This window comes from Neovison vison, chromosome 11 (assembly GCF_020171115.1).
Source record: "Neovison vison isolate M4711 chromosome 11, ASM_NN_V1, whole genome shotgun sequence".
In the NCBI taxonomy this organism is placed as follows: Eukaryota; Metazoa; Chordata; class Mammalia; order Carnivora; family Mustelidae; genus Neogale; species Neogale vison.
This window is the reverse complement of record NC_058101.1, coordinates 127067753-127083804: the sequence shown is the minus strand read 5'-3', so window position 1 is coordinate 127083804 and position 16052 is coordinate 127067753.

Genomic DNA, 16052 nt, shown 5'->3' with positions numbered 1-16052 from the left:
GTAATTCCCCTTCCCCCCATTTTAGGATGGCACTTCAAGGAGTAAGTGCAGCATACCCTCTGGTACAAAAGCCATGAACAGGACTCACTATATCAATATTTTGCTCTATGGCACCAGCATTAACATATCACGGCTGTAAAAACAACACTCAATCATGGTGACAGAGTTTCACTGATGTCTTAAATGCAGTGGCTGAAGTTTCAATGATTATAAACACAAAGGGGTTCCCTTGAATGCTGTCTGGAAAGGTAGAGCTTCTTCATTCTTCTTACTGGGGAGGAGAAAAAGAGAAGTAAGGAAATGAACCACTTCCGTGCGTACATCTAACACGTTCCACCTGTGTTTGGTGTGGCCAGGCCAATATCTGTTCAGCGATCTCGTGGAGGCTGGGTGTCAGTTGTGGTTCTACCTTGCAAACCACTGAGTCCTTCCTGACCAGTGTTAAAAAAAAAAAAAAAAAAAAAAAGGAGTGAAAGAATATTAGGTTAACCTCCACAAGGCACAATGAGTCATGTTCTATTCTCTGCTGGCTCTCCTCGTCATCTTTCCTCTCTGGGGTTAGTCTGTGGAGGGTGTTACCAATTAACAACAAAAAAAGTGTCTTTGAATTATCAACTATGGTACTTCTTTTAATTGAATTTGAGATATTAGAGTAACTGTTGGATGCAAATCCAAGGGGAAACTGTACAAAGTAGCCTCTCTGCAAATATGATGCTCTATTTTACTCATTTATTTTTGCCACATATTTTTCAGATAGTATTCAGATAACTGCTATCTTACACATGGTGTAACTTCCAAATTTGTTATATGTTTTACTGGATTAATTTAAAGTGAATATTTCCAACATATTATAGTTCTTGTTACCTCTTATCTTTTCCATGAGCATTTTAATGTTTCTTTTGTCTTATAAAATGAAAGAAAAATAAAACACATGGAAAAACAAGAATGAGATTTTATCTACTTCAATCATAAGTCATTGTCAATTTTCATTTTCTCTCTTTCTTTAGTCCAGCCTGCCTGCCTGCCTGCCTGCCTGTCTTCCTTCCTTCCTTCCTTCCTTCCTTCTACAGACAATCAGTTCGATTTAGCTTGTCTTGTCTACCTTTGCACGTAAAAACACTTTTTATTTTGTAATAATTTTACATTCTCAGGAGGTAGCAAAGATAGTAGAGACAGGTCCCCTATACATACATCACCTAGTTTCTCTCAATGCTTGATCTTATATCACTGTAGTTTAATATGAAACCAGGAAATTGGCATTGGCACAATGTGTGTATGTGGTTGGATGTGATTTTATCACAGGTGGAGATTTCTGTAACATTATTGCAATCAAGATAGAGAACTATTCCATCACCTAAGAGCTCCTTCATGCTACCCTTTTACATTAACCCTAGTACCCCCTCTCCATCATCTCTCTAACCCCTGGCAACAAAAATCTGTTCTCCATTTCTATAATTTTGACATTTGGAGATATATAGTGGCTCAGAATGTATTTCTTTGTATAGCTTTTTTAGTGGTTGCTGTAGGGGTTTTTGGCTCAACTTCTCAGCATCTATTGCTATCCACATTATATCCATTCAAGTTGAGGGTAAAAAGTTACCTGTCTTTATGTCCCTTTACTTCCCCCTTTTATAATAAATTGTCTTAAGTAGTCTGTCCACATACATTGAGAAACACACTAGATAGTGTGATAATTTTTGTTTTAGCCATCAAATATAATTTAGAAAACTCAAGAGAAACTTCTGGTAGGTACCCAGATTTTCCCTTTTTCCATTGTTCTTTCTTTTTTCCTGCTGTTCCAAGATTCTTTCTTCCATCATTTTATTTCTGGTTAAAGAATTTCCTTGAGGCACTCTTTTCAGGTAGGTGTGTTGGTAATGGTTTTATATAAGTCCTCAGTTTCCCTTTATCAGGGGAAGGAGCCTTCCTTGTATTCTTAAGGATATTTTCACTGAATATAAAATCTGCATGAACAGTACTTTTCTTTTGGCTTTTGAAAAATACTAGACCACATTTTTTCTGGTTTCCATGCACGCACATGAGAAATCTGCTATCGTTCAGTTGTTTTTGTCCTCTATGTAATATACCATTTCTATTTTCAAGAGTTTTTTCTTTGTTTTTAAATTTTCAGAGGTTTGATTATGATGTGTCTTGGTATGGATTTCTTTGAATTTATCTTGTTTAGTGTTTGCTCGTTTCTTCAATCTGTAGGCTTATGTCTTTTGCTAATTTGGAAAATTTTCAGGCTTTTTTTTTTTTTTTTTTGAGTAACTTTCAGCTCCATCCTCTTTCTCCTCTGCCTCTGGGACTCCAATGACATAAAAAGTAGATGTGTTGTTATATTCTCCCATGTCCCTGTTTGTTTGTTTGTTTTCCCAAACCATTTGATTTCTTAGTTGCTCAGATTGGATAATTTCTATTGTTTTGTTGAGGGTTTTTATTTGAGGTTTTGTATTTTTCAATTCTAAAATTTCAGTTTGGTTCTTCCTTGTACCTTCTATTTCTTTGTTAAAATATGCTATTTAAAAATTCATTTTAATGGGTGCCTGGGTGGCTCAGTGGGTTAAGCCGCTGCCTTCGGCTCAGGTCATGATCTCAGGGTCCTGGGATCGAGTCCCACATCGGGCTCTCTGCTCAGTGGGGAGTCGGCTTCCTCCTCTCTCTCTGCCTGCCTCTCTGCCTACTTGTGATCTCTCTTTGTCAAATAAATAAATAAAATCTTTAAAAAAAATAAAATAAAAATTCATTTTAAGTATATTCATAATTGGTTGTGGACATGCTTTTTATAACGGCTCCTGGAAATTCTTGTCAGATAACTCTAACATCTGTGCTATCTGGATATTAGTGTCTATTGATTGCCTTTTCTTATTCAGTTGAGATTTTCCTGGTTTTTAGTAAGATGAGTGTTTTTTTATTTAAATATGGACCATTTTGGCATAATGGCACGAGACTCTGAATCTTATTTAAATCACTTATTTTTACAAATAAGTAATTTATAATTTGATACCTCTTTGGTAAAGGAAGCGAGCAGTACTTCATTACAGGTGGGAGTGGAAGTCTAGGTTCACCTCCTGGCTGCCGTTGATAAAGGAAGCAGGGACTCCTTGTTACTGTCGGGTGGAGGTAGACTTCAGGCTTCCTAAAAGGCCTCCATTTATAACACTCTGACAAGGAGGGAGAGAGTGCCTTATTACTGCCCTTCTCCTGGTCTCTTACCACTCTTAATGGTTCTATTACTTCTGAGTGGTGGTGTAAGGCCCGACTTTCCACTAAGCCTCCTGTACATTATCCTAGCAAAGATGAAGAAATGTGTGCTTTCTTCATTACCACTGGCTGGGGTGGAAATCCAGGCATAGACTTCTTATTTTTCTTTGGGTACAATCAACTGTGCTTATTTAGTACCCTGATTCTGTCTAAATTAGCCTTAGAAATGGAGCATGCAAAATGTAGTCTTTCAAAAACTAAGCCAAGAGTAAGTTGGCACTGATATGATGAGCGTGATGCTAGCACTTGGACAACCAGGGCCATGAGAAATATAGAAGAAACAAATGGAAAGACTTGTAACAGTATTAACCTGTCTTTGGAGAACCTGACTTCATGATTCATTTTCAGACCATTGTTTCTAGTATTCATGTTAGCTTTTATGGAACAAATTTATACATTCGCATTTTATTTTTACTACCTGAGTAGAGTCGTCTTTGAGGTAAGTTAGATTTTTAATTTTCGAGCTAAGTGAATCTGCTTCCTTTTATTAATGCTATAGTAAGCTGTTTAACAGAGACTAAGCTCCCAGGAGATCTTCTGATAAAATGCACACATGGAAAAAGAAAGAAATATATCATTTTTGGTGGGGGTAATAAAAGTAGGAGAATATCAATAATTTGTTTTTTTAAAAGATTTTATTTATTTGAGAGAGAGAGAGAGAGAGAGAACAAAAGAGAGCAGAGAGCACAAGTGGTGGGGGAGGAGGGAGAGAGGAGCAGAGGGAGAGGGAGAAGCAGACTCCCAGCTGAGCAAGGAGCCTGATGCAGGGCTCCATCCCCGGACCCCGAGATCATGTTTGAGCTGAAAGAAGATGCTTAACTGACTGAGCCACCCAGGCACCCTCCAATAATTTGTGTTTCAAAAAGTATTTTAGTAAGAAATTTGTTTCACTTGTTACATGATTCCATTAAAATATGGTTGCCAGGGCGCCTGGGTGGCTCAGTGGGTTAAGCCGCTGCCTTCGGCTCAGGTCATGATCTCAGGGTCCTGGGATCGAGGCCCGCATCGGGCTCTCTGCTCGGCAGGGAGCCTGCTTCCTCCTCTCTCTCTGCCTGCCTCTCTGCCTGCTTGTGATCTCGCTCTGTCAAATAAATAAATAAAATCTTTTAAAAAAATATGGTTGCCAATTCTTTGGTGAATTAGTATAAAATCCTAACTAAATATTACATACCACTTATTCAATGAATGCACAGTGATGTCCTATATAGGCAAAACATTATGTTAGATACAGTATGGGGTAGGGACAGAGACGTACAGAAAATGACCCACACTTCCTACACTGCTCTCAAAAAAATGCTAAATCTAGTTCAAGGAACAAGATCTACATGCTTGAAAATGGTAGTAAAAGTAACTTTTTTAAAAAAATTTCATATGAATTCTAATAGACAAATGCTAAAACATCTGCTGGATGAAATAGAAAATTCAGAGGAAACTGAGTTGATCGGGAGATCAGAGTAGCAGCATAAATGGAAAACATGAGCAAAGTTGAAGAAGTGGTAAAGCATAAAGCACTACGGGTTCAAACACTGGCCCATGAAGAGTGAAGGGTACTACTGCATGGGTAGTAGAAATCCAGAAGGAAGGAGCGCTTTAAAAAGAGATGTTCTGTAGAACGATGGAAGGGAGGGAAGAGTGACTTGCAGTCAGATTTCATACCTTGAAAGCTTTGGAAATTTACTGGAAGAGTTTCCTGACAGGCTTTGATAAAAATCAAATTTATGATCCAAGTGTTATTTTAGGAGTTTACATTCTGTGGGAGTGTTATTCTATCTATTGGGAAAGTGGAAGACAGAGCAATTAAAGATTAAGATGGAAGAATCAGTTTTGAACCCATCAAGCCTAGTGACCTCAGTAGAAATTAAAGGGAAATGTGATTATGAAAGAACTGGCAAAGATCTTGGTTCCTGACTGTATGCAGGCAGGAAAGGTAAAAGGAGTAGAGGGATGGAAGGGCAGGGATCAGGAAGAATCAACAAGGACTCTAAGCGTCATTTGTTGTTATTGTTGGAAACAAATTTGTAAATTGTTTAAAATGTTTGATGAAAAAACAGAGGTCACATTTTTAGAATACTTATCCAAGAAATTGTCGGAGTAAAGAAGTAGAGAAATAAAGTGACCATAAGAGACAGTGAAGGTCAGTAAATATGTTTCTTGGTCAAGTGGAGGGGGTCAAATAAAGCAGAGAAGAGGGAGTTATTTAATGGGGATAATTGAACACAAGGGATAGACACCATGGAGTGAGGAGAAAATCAAAAGATATAGGAAAAACATCCTACATGGATGGATAGGATGGTGAGCAAAGATGGCCATTGGAAAAGAAACATGTAAACTTTTCCTCCAAGGTGGAAGAGAATAAAGAGAAGATGGGTGTGGAGACATATTTTGAGAAGTGGTTTGTGTAATAGTCAGTATCATAGATTTGGGACTTGAGTTCACTTTCCTTCTGACTAGCTCTATAGCGTTAGGAAAACACATAAGTTTCTAAATTTCAGAGCTTCCCCAAACTGGAGGTATAATACTCCATTCTATATATGGATCATATCTTTATCCATTCGTCTGTTGAAGGGCATCTTGGTTCTTTCCACAGTTTGGCTATTGTGGCCATTGCTGCTATGAACATTGGGGTACAGATGGCCCTTCTTTTCACTACATCAGTATCTTTGGGGTAAATACTCAGTAGTGCAATTGCAGGGTCATGGGGTAGATTTATTTTGAATTTTTTGAGGAATCTCCACACTGTTTTCCAAAGTGGCTGCCCTAACTTGCATCCTTTCTCCACATCCTTTCCAACACTTCTTGTTTACTGTTTTGTTAATTTTGGCCATTCTGACTGGTGTAAGGTAGTATCTCAGTGTGGTTTCCTTTGCCCTCAGGGCTCTACTCAGAAAGTTAATCCAACCAGAGAACATTTGCATTTTAATAAGAGCCTTCAAGCCTAGGGGAAGAGGATGGAAGAGAAAAGGAGCTTTTGTGCTTCTCAAGTAACATCACAAAAATGAACATTTTTATGCCTCTCTTTTTGTAAGCTGATCCTGCTCTGGACCACATTTATAATAGGATTTTTGAAAAATTTTCTAGTTAGTTTCACCTAGTTGAAGACATATTTAATAATATGTTTAGCTTTAAATCATTTATAAATTCCCTTAAAGCCACAGAGCGCTTGTTGGGTTGGATTTCATTACAGCATAAGATTAAACTCTTGTAATTCTGGGCCACTGAACAGCGCACCTGTCACTTCTTTTGTCATCCCTGGTTTGCATTTCTGGAAGAGCACGCTCTCAAAAGACTGCACCTGTGATGCACCTACGGGATGGTGATAAAATTCTCCGGAAGGTTTTATCTTTTAGAGGGAAAGATGAATCAGAGAATGATTTGTACATTTGACTGATATTCTCTTGGTTTTGAATTATAAATATATGAAGTGACACCAAAGATTATTTGTGAGAAAGAAATATTTACCCAAATTGGTAAATATGTTTGGAGCCTAAGTTATTTTTTTTCTAAAATATCCATTCATTGACATAAGCATATTTTATTTTACATAAATAAAATATTGGCATATTTTATATAAATAAAATATATGTATATATAAATAAAATATTTATAATCATATATGTATTTGTGTTAAGATGACAAATACCAGAGAATATTTCAGTTATACGTGGGGACTTTGAAATGTGTTTCTGACCTATAAAATAAAGGTTTGGACTGGATTTACAAAACAAATTAACTTAAGTGAAAGTTGTGTTCTCCTCAGACCCAAATGACTTAAAGGAGTCTATTTATGTCAGTACTTACAGCATGGACACTGAAGACATCATGGTCACTGAAGAAATCTCAATGAAAACAGTAAATCTTCTGTTCTATATTGAATCAGAATTTAAAAGCCTGAATTAACATATATTTATGGTTAATTTCTCTTGTGAGAGTTAAATTTAGGAAATGGAAAATTCTATGAATTATGATATTACATAAAAACATATTAATTTACTTCTCTGCCTCTTAGGGCAGTGTTGTGCAATTAAGGCAAGTGAAAGCAGAGAATTTGGCACAGTCACTACCAAGAACCAGGTAATGATGGTGTATTTGATGAATGAGCTCACACCTGGTTCATATCCACAGCAAGACTCACCAGTCATGACTGCTTCTGTGATCCTGCAAATGCAACAGGTTTCAACTGAAACATGGAACACATCTTATTTCTCAGCGATAACAGATCAATTGCCTTCAAAGACAAGATTGGCATTTTGATGGCAGTATTTCATATTCTGCTTCTCCCTGAAGCACAAAAATCCGAATGTAGATTAAAAAGAAAACAAAACAAAAAACTGATTTGGCATCTTCCTCTTTTTTCCCGCTGCAATCCAATTTTTAAAGAATTCATTAATTTCAAAGTTTTGTTTCAAAAAATAAAAAATCAAGCTAGTTTATTCTTTTCTAAAAGGAAAGTTCGCTATAACAATTAAGGTATTTCTGTATGCATTTTTCATTTGGCCCTTAGAAAGTAAATTCTCTTCTCTGAACAGTGGTTTCTTAAACTTGCCAAGCTTATGGCTCTCTGTTGATCACATAATTTAAATAAATAAGCCTGGTTTTCTCATTAAACTACTTCCTTTTTTGAGAATGTTTTTGAGAATGACACTAACTTTTCCAGCCAGGGTAATATTACCAGCCAATTTCTTCATTTACTAGATATTTTGGTCTGGACGAATCTTGTAGGTCTGGTTCCCTGGAGTGCAGACTAGAGGATATAGATTAGCATGCAGACAGTTTATTAGGGAAATAGCTTTTGGGTTCCGCACCTATGTGGGAAGGAAAGGAAGAGTGACTGGGCTAAGGGAGATAGTGAGCTGTAAGGCAGTCTTTTCTAAGGCCTCATTTCACTCCACAGGAAGCTCTGGAATTGGGATTGCTCTTCAGAGTGATAGAGGAGGCAGGTGGCTAGATAGGAGCCGGGAACAAGTGCTTTCCCACTGATGAAAGGGTGGAGGCCAAGTTCCAAACAGCCGGGATAGATCCCAGGGAATACTACATGTTCTCAATGACCACTGCCCAACAGTAACCTATAACTTCATTATAGTACATTTACATTGTGGTCTCTCCCCACTTCCTTCCAGCAGAGAATGGCTGTCATGACAGTTCACACAAGGGTCATATAGGGCCAAGCCCCCTCCCCCTAATCCCTAAGATGATTGCCTGCAACCTTATCAGAAACTGCCCTAGCTATGACCCATAACCTGTCTAAACATAAAAAGAAAAGACAACCCTGACTCAAAGTTCAGCTGCCACTTCTCGGCCTGCCCACTCTCCCATCTCAAGAGTGTACATTTTGGGGTGCCTGGGTGGCTCAGTGGGTTAAGCCTCTGCCTTCGGCTCAGGTCATGATCTCAGGGTCCTGGGATCAAGTCCTGCCTCGGGCTCTCTGTTCAGCAGGGAGCCTGCTTCCCCCCTCTCTCCCTGCCTGCCTCTGCCTACTTGTGATCTCTGTCAAATAAATTAATAAATAAAATCTTAAAAAAAAAAAAAGGAGTGTACTTTCACTTAAACCGCTATGAAACCCTTGCTTGCTTAAGAGTTTGGCTCTGAATTCTTTCTTGGCTGAACTCAAGAACCAAGGCCAGGGAACAGGACATGGCATGGACAAGAGCAGTCCTAAATTGGGACACTGTAGGTACTAGGCTGATACTTTCTTGCTCTGAATAGTCTTTGGATGTAGTCTGCCCCCAGAAAGCAGGCATGGGTCAACCTCATCATGGGGTGATTTCTGGAGAGGGCTGATAGCTATGGACCAGAACCTGGCTTTACTCCTAGAACTGAAGGAATAGTCCTTCACACCTGGGAGAGAGGGGCTGCATAGGGTATCCTGGTAACCACTGCAAAGAACTAGTGCCATTAAAAAATGTGTAGCCTAAAGGATTCCAGACTGTCATCATCTTAGAAAAATGAATTTAGTGAAGTTTGTGTTAAACAAGGTGTAAATAGTTAAAAAACTGAAAATCACTTAAATTACAATAATTGTTGAGATGATCCTAGATTCTACCTCTCACACAGATTTATTGTATTAGTTGTATTCTCTGAAGACCTTCCTCTGGTTTTTGGAAGCAAACCTATAGAGAGAAGAAACATGGACTTTGGAGTTAAATTTGACAGTATAGTATTTGACACACTTAGGTTTTACTACTTACTAGATGTTCAGTCTTGGACAATAGCATCTTGGAACCTCTGTTTTCTGAATTTTACAAGTGAGTACAATCATAGGATAAAAATTAAGTGAGATGACATTTTTAATAGAGTCCACCTTAAAGCTTTTGACTTAGAAGTAATTTATAAAAAAAAAAGTAAAGAAACAAAGAAAAAGTAGCTAAGAGTCCCCCCCCCAACTCTTGCAAATCTAAACCCATTGCATTAAAAATTAATATCAATATTAGGAATTTTATATTCTGCTGTTAACTTAGAAATCATTCTTCTATTTCTGGTAATGACATTCTTCTTTGGTGACGTTAGTCTAAACAAAAAGAAACTGCAGTTTATAGGAAGGGAGTTTAATTAATGGTGTCAAGGGTACTGGAAAAGAATTAAATTTCAAACTAGTTGGTTAGAAAATAACATTCTTAGCAAAAAAAAAAAAAAGACTATTTTATCCATCTTTTCTATGGTCATTAACTTTTTACCCCTTCCAATTAATATTTAAATTTTTAAAGCCTTCATAAAACTAAAGTGAATTTATTTCAAAATTATTTACCAAACTTAAAGTTATCTCACAAGAAAGATTGTTGACATTCTATTTTTAATTACTCATACCACCCCTGAGAAGGGATGAGATAGCTAGAAATGGCGTCACCTCAAAGAAGAATGATGGCAGTGGTGGCTTGTCTTTAGCTACTAGATCTCCACGTTTTCTTTTTCTCTTTTTCAGTTGTGATCTTTAATTCCCTCTTGCTATTTGGCAGCTTGGCAATATGATCTATTTTTGTTCCTCATTTGCTAAAATGTACTTTTCTTCTCTCCCTCATTCCTTCAAATTCGCTCTGTATATTCTGAGATTGAGTCTAACCAAACTATTGAGTTGGAAAGTGAAGAACCTATAATCAACTTAATCGGCTAATCCTTTGTAGAGAGGATATGTGCATACTAATTCAGCATCCTTTAGAGGGAATTTGTGGGGGAAGAAATCAGACTAGTAATGGAGGTTGGATCATGAAAGGTCTTATATGAAGTGCTAAGGAGTTTAGACTTTTTCCTATCTGTGATGGAGCCAGCTGAAAATTTTTGAGCAGGGAAATGGAATGATTAAATTATATTAGGATAATTAAAGATAAAATCACAATAGCCTTGTTTTGTTCCAAGTTCTGATATCTAAAAATTAATAAGCTAGAAAGATTTTCTGATCCTCAATATTGTTAGTGGACTCCCTATTCTAGAAATAACCCTGATATGATCAGAGTAAGTTCTCCTTAATATTAGGATACACTCTCGGAAGCTAAAAGTGTTTTATTTAGTTTAATACATATTAAAGATGGACTAGTCTTTTAAAATACCAATAATTTACTCTCCACTGAAGATGACGATCCTACTTCACTGAAAAAACTTTCAATTTCTTCACATGCATTTCAGTTTCTATTTTTTAACTAGATCTGCATTTGCAGGACACTGCTGGCCATTTCTGTATATAGTACTGATCACTTTCTCCTCTCAATACGATGCAAGCCAGCTCATGTCTCTGACCCCTAGTTTCACCACTTAACTAACTTCTGCCACTGCATCTCACTACCAATCAATCAGAGAGACCCTGATTGTCTACTTCAAAATGAATCTCAAATATTTGCCCCCCATATTCATCGTTATTTTATATTGGTTCAGACCCTTATCATTTAATTTAAATAGTCCCTTGACACTGACTTTTGTCTCTAATTTCTCATCTCTCCAATGCTCTCAGCATGCTGCTATCATAGTTATCTCTCTAAAGTATAGTTTTGGTAATGTCACTTTCCTGGAGGGCCTTCTGTGGTCTCATAGGAGTCAAGTCTAAACGTTTGAGCATTCAAAGTCAGTCACAACCTACTGATATTCTTTCTTCAGCAAGGTCTACAAAAAGGAACTCTGATTCACTTGGAGTAAATTGCTGATGAAAGTAATAATTAAAAAAAATCTGAATAAAGGATAAAAAGTTAAAACTGCCCTGTGGTAACGTGTTTTGATGCTTGAGCAGAAAGAAGGGATTGGTTACCTGAGGGTTGGTGCAAACTGGTGCTGGACGAAGGGGTCTGTTAAGATATGCTAAGTTACTTAGATTAAGGGAGCAGCTACTCTGACATCTGAAAAACTCAGTGAAACAGACAGAAAAGCAGGTGCTTGAAATGGTTGATGGCAAAGCTCTGACAGGGACATCCTTTGGGAGGTAACAGTGACAATTAAGTGAATTAGAAAAGAAAGACTGGAGTGATTTACCAGTGACCAGAATCCTAGGAAAAAAATAATTCTCTTGGAGACACACCTATGAATTTCCCATCCACCAAAAAAGGGAGTGGATATTTTTCACAAATGGAAAAGAACTGAATTAATGACTTTGTTGCAAATCAGAACTTCAGGTCGTCATGGCCTCAGAGAAATATTCTTCCACATTTTGTGGGCTTTGTCTCCCAATCACACGCTCTTCTCCCCTATAGACTCAACCTCTCCTGAATCATGCTGCGTCATTCCTTGTTGACTTTGTGTACCTCTAGACTCCTGCATGATTGGTTCCCTCGTTGTGAAATTCCCATTCTTTCCCCGGTGGACCAAAATTCCAAAGCTCTGTATTGAGAATCAGTTTAAGTCACTCTCTGTGTTCTTTTTGGTAGACAGCAGTAGCCACGGGAAACTGACTTGAGGGAGTCTAATACTCTCCCCATCCTCCACATTCAGACTTTCATGAACACAGATCTCAGACCAAATGCTGTCTCTGACATATACTTATACACACACACACACACACACACTCTTAATCAGCAAACAGTTATAAAACAGTATATACATCCTATTTTCCCAGTGCAGTGCTCCATGAATTCTTGGATGTAAGAAATCCTTGGAAATCATAAAAATCTGGGTTAAATGAATGACCTCAGAGAACTTACTTAGCTTTTCTGACCTTCTCTTTCTTCATCTATAATTTCGGGTGGTGACGCAGGCATGCGGATATTCTAGAAACAATATCCGCTAGTGTGCTGGAATTGTCATGGAGCTGAAGGAGTGTGCTGGTATGGTGGAGTCGAGTGGTAAATTTTCAGGAATTTTATGAGATGGTTGTTAACATAGCCATCTAAAAAATCAAATTATACAAACTTGCAGTTAAAGAAGTTCTATACAAAATAAAGGCAAGCAACGTTCAAAAATTATGACCTCCTAATTTTTTACTACCTCTTACTGTTCTTCTATGTTCTTAATGCTACTTATGTCTATAGTGTAATGTGCCATCCTTATCTCTGTTCAGCTTTGGTTTTGCTTGGGAGCTGGGAATCAGACACGGTGGGAGTATCACACCATGGAAATCAGCAAGCGCTGAAAATCAGAGTTGGATGTATCATTTCGTTGATTGTCTCTAGACTTAAAAAGTTAGGAGGAAAATGTCAATAATGTGAATTAAACTCAAAGCTATGTCATGGTTGTAGTTTTTACAGAGCAAATAGCACAAAAAATGAAGAAATATATCTTCATTCTTCAGAAACTATGATCAAGTCTGTAAAGTTGTTCATATCATGGACAAACCATTGAAGTTCCAACATAGGATGGGACATTTGCAATTGTGTTTATTTATTAATTGCAAACACTGTGTATAGACACAGAGACTAGCAAAAATCAATGAATGGGTTCTGTAAGAATCTGTCTATATGAAAATTACAATGAAGAGTATAGTATATTTTATTATTTTATATTTGGATCTTGCCTGAATTAGTATTAAATGCACCTTCTGCCTTCCATAGCAACTTGGGACCTAATTAAATTGCTTTTTATCCTAAAGAGTAATTATTTGTGCTTATATCTGTTCACCTTTCTATATTGTAAACTCCTAGAAAATAAAAGAAAAAGTGTTCTAAATCTTAATCTAGGTATGGAGTGTAGCATCTAGCATAAAATTATATAGTCAAGACTCTAAGGAAATATTTCTCAAAAGATTAAAGATTTCACTGGATATGATTTAGAAAGCATAACATACAGTTTCCCTTTTCCAGTGGATTCTAGAATGTCTTTTCTTGGCCCATTAGGAGATTAGCTGACAGTAGAGTGGATTTGAAGTTTAAAAAAAAAAAGAATTAATATTTTTCTTTCACCACATTAGTGACACGTACCACATTAGTAAGTCTCTCCGAATTAATTAATTAATTAATTTTAAGAAAAACCTTCTTATTCACAAAGTATTCTTACTAAATAAGAAAAATTTGGGCCAGCATAAGACTACTAGGTACGGAGCCAGCTTTTTCTTTCCTGTATTTTCCTTGGTCTGATGGGGAAACTGAGTAGCAAGGTACTAAATAACTATAAAGTGAGTGAATGGCAGAGCTGGAATTTGAACCTTGGCAGTCGAGCTTCAGAGTTAAATTTGCCAAAGAGGTTTTCATATCCCAGAAAGAGACTGTCTTTTGAAAGAATAATGAAGTTTTTGTGTTCTAAAAAATTAAGTGCCTGGAAGACTCTGAGGATAGAGTTTATCCATGAACCATAATTTTGGGAAGAGTTAACGATACTGTAAGATGCAGATTTTCCCTCAAAAGGAGATAACATTACACCGTCTGAGAGAGGAAAGGAAAGAAAGAGGAAAGCTAGCTTCTGCAGAGTTAGATATTGGTGTGGTCTCAGAAAATATGGTGCTATACTGATCAGCTCTGCCAGGTTAGTAGGGGAGAGGAGCAATATCTCCCAGATCGATTTGAGTGGGGGAGATCCAAGAACAAAGAGGATCCAGGTCTTAATCCCAGGCTATAGCCTGGGGAGAAATAATCCTCCTGAGGAAGCCCATTTGAGAGCTACTCCCAGCTGGGCAGAGAAATGGTGACCAGGACAGTCTAAGGCAGAGGAGACCCAGGAGGGCACCCTGACACTCTGGGGTCACTGGGATGATAGAAGCGCAATTCAACAGTTTCCCATAGCTAGAGGGCATGAGAGGATTATAAAGGTCCTACCAGTCACGAGAAATCCATGCTATCAGTTCACCTCCCTCAGGTACTGGAACTTATGTTCAAAGACCAGCCAGAAGGAATGATGGTTCACAGAGGCAATATGATATGGAGCATTTTCCAGATTTAAATTCATACCTAACTGATTTTTATCCAGGAGTTATGGAGTAATTTCCAATTTCACTGAGTTTACCTGAGGGATGATTAAATAAGGTTTTCTGCATTAGAGAGAATAGGTTTTAGAGAAAGTATTAAATTGAATTACAGAAACTAAATTTAGAATTTTTGTAAACTCGAGTGGGAAACTATGAAATTCAAACTGGTGTATACCCTCCTCAAAAGGGTATATGTCCATTTAAGAGACAATAACTGAAATACAATAGAGACTTAGCGGTCATGTATTCTTTTGATATATATGGGCAAATATTTTTGCACGTGTGTGTATATAACAGATACATACATACAGGCATACACCTTTTGACTGTGACTGATTTACAGATTACTTATTTATCTGTTTGTTTACAGAACACCGTATGTTGCTGGCATGTATAGTTAATTTTTTGAAGATGTTACAGCAGTTAAAACTGCAGGTATGGAGGGGAGCCTGCGTGGCTCAGTTGGTTAAGCGTCTGACTTCTAGCCCTGTCTCAGGCTCCCTGCTTCACGGGAAGTCCACTTCCCCCTTTTCCTTGGCACCCCCTTTTTACTCATGAGCGTGCTTTCTCTCTCTCTCTCAAATAAATAAACAAAATCTTAAATAAATAAATAAAAATAAAAATAAAAAGAGTGCAGGTCAGGGGTCCAGACTCCTAGAGTTTAAATCCTGACTGCTTCATACTAAGTGTGGGACCCTGGACTAAGTTATTTGACCTCTTGCGGATAGAGTTTCCTCACCTGTAAGTCTCCATAGGGTTGTCAGGAAAATCAAATGTGTTAATATCCTTAACGTATAGAGCGGGGTGTGTGCCTTTTATGTCCTCCAGAATGTTAGCCACAGTCATTCCGTGTGGCCTTCAGTCAGCCTGACTGGATGTCATGCTCTACCTTCTTTCCTTGTCTTCATTTTGGGGAGCCAGGATGTGCAGTCATTGGCGGTGGGCATGACCTCCACGCTCCTCAGACTCTGCAAAATCTGCAGTATCACTTGGAGAAGTTTGGACTCATCCCAGGAGCAGATCTTCTGAGTGTGTTACAACCTACCACATCTAATTCCAACCCCTTCACTCTCTTATCTACCTTTTGTTTTTTTAGTCTTTTTTCTGGGAAAGGAAAGTTGCCTTTGAAAACAATAGAAGAGCAGTTCTCTCCTGAATCATCATGGAGATCACCTTTTAAAAAATTGACTTTTTAAAAAGTGAGTGTTGAAGAAAGTTATGGAATGCTTTTAGTTATAAAAGCTCATGTTTCCTTTGTGTTTATTTAAATTGATACCATAGATGGGATTGTGTTTTCTGTCTTTCATCATATTCTTCAGTGTCCGTGTCAGTGATTGTTGCTTCTAAGGAATGTTTTGCTGCTAATGCTTTGAAGTCATAAATACATTTTCTGATCTACTGGTTTTAAAGTTCTCTCTCTCTCTCTCTCTCACTCTATTTTTTTTTTTTTTTTTCATGGAGAGAGATATGGCAAGAGAAGAAA